Source organism: Corylus avellana, chromosome ca2 (genome assembly GCF_901000735.1).
Source record: "Corylus avellana chromosome ca2, CavTom2PMs-1.0".
In the NCBI taxonomy this organism is placed as follows: Eukaryota; Viridiplantae; Streptophyta; class Magnoliopsida; order Fagales; family Betulaceae; genus Corylus; species Corylus avellana.
The window spans coordinates 11,128,909-11,130,890 of NC_081542.1; positions in this window are offsets into that span (position 1 = coordinate 11,128,909).

The following is a 1,982-nucleotide window of genomic DNA, read 5'->3' on the forward strand; positions in this document are numbered from 1 at the left end:
TATATTATATATATATATATATATATATATATATATATATTGTCTTTGTAATATGTTTGTGAACTATTTTTATTGTGAGTGTATTTCTTTTGATTGGTAGATTATTTAAATACTTGTTTTATTTTTTTATTTTTTTGGGTTTTGAATTGTTGTAGTAAGGGGTATTTATTTCTTGTGCATGTTGGTTTGTTTACATACTTGTTTTTACTTTTTATTGTTTTAATGTTTTCTTTATGTATCTAATTTAAAATGATTTTTAGGGTATTTTAAAAATTTTGATTTTTTATTTCTAAGGCTCATATAGGCAAAAACATTAATTTTTTAGGATTTTTAAGCTTTTTTAGGTTTATTTTTTAATTATTTGGAACAATCACAATAAAGCCTCTTTAATTTATACAAAAAGATTAATAGCTGTTTTTTAAATGAGCTAACTTATGAAAAAAATAATTGGCTTATTTTAGGCCCAATACCTAAAATAAGCCCCAAACACTAATTTTTTTCAAAAACCGGTTCTAGGATAGAAGTGAAACCCGGAAGGCAGGAAAACGGAGCCGGGACCCAGTTAGTTTCCCAAAATCGAGAATCGGGGTACCCCGGTTCCGGTTCCAGTTTTGGCCAAAAACAAAAAAATCGGACCGAGTTGACACCCCTAGTTAGTGGCGTTGCGGCAGGGTTGCTCGAGAGGCTGCGACAAGATGAAAGTCTGCTCACATGCTTATTTGACATGATTGAGGGTAGGTGTCAGGGAAGCATGCTTATGCGATTGGGGGACTCTCAAGGCACGACGTTAAGAAGTGCAAATTCACGTATCAAATTGTTGTCGGTGTAGGCTTCATTTGGCAATTGCTGGCTCAGAAGGGTGAGAAGTTCGAGATTGGCAAATGGAGTGGGTCCTTGGCAACCTCGACTTGAGCGTTTTCGTTTTGCAATTGCGAATTGGTTGTAAGCCGGTTTTGAGTGGCTCGCAAATGGGCCGTCAATTGGCCATGAGCAGGTTGCGAGGTGCAACATAGGCCCTTGGGCCTGTATTTCCTAAAACTCTTTGTAGGCGAATTTTTGTTTTGTGTAAATAAAGACCCTTTTAGCATGTCGACTTACTGGGAACTCGAGAGATTGGCATTTTGATCATGGGCCTATGGTGGGCTGGCCCAAGTCCCAACACTAAAATTACATTCTAATAGTTGGTTGAAAAACATTCTACTTAATTTTGATAGAGATTTTTTCAGAAAGTACTATTAAAAGTATTACAACTTTTAAAACTTGCAAATTAATGTAGCAATTTATATGACACTAACTACGTCTATTACTAAATAATTAAATTTAACAATTATATATATAATTGTGAAAAAAGAAAAGTAGTGGGAACATATATCTTTTGATGGGCCTATGAAGGGTAGGGCTTGATGTAATGGGCCAAGCTTTAAATAAAGAAAGTCTTATGAGCAGGTTGAGACTTGAGGGGTGTGTTTGCCAATGGCCGTTCCAGCCTCCAGGGCCTCCCTCAATCTCAAAAAAAAAAAAAAAAAAAATTCACCCCAAAATTAATTCAAATATCTTTATTTTTTATACCACATCAATCATTTTTATTATTATTATTAAAATAAAAAAATCACTACAAAACAAATTTTTTATATTTTTTCATATAAAATATATTTTTTTCATTTTTTTTCTACAAAATATTTTCACTAAAATCAATCAAACACTTATTCTTAAAAAAAAGAGTCTACAGTATCGGCCTCGAAATAATACTGTTCCAAGGCCATTGGCAAACAGGGCGGAGAGGTTCAGAATCAGCATGCACTCAAATATTTGATGAAATCTGACAAAAACCTTCTCTTCCCATCAAATCATCGTGTCGTTGGGAAACACATTTACATCCAACGTCACGCTTCCAACCCCATCTCATCATTTCTCTCTCCCCAAAAAAACACACAAAAAAACGAATGTTTTTGAAAAACAATAAAAAAGTTTTGAGAGAAAAA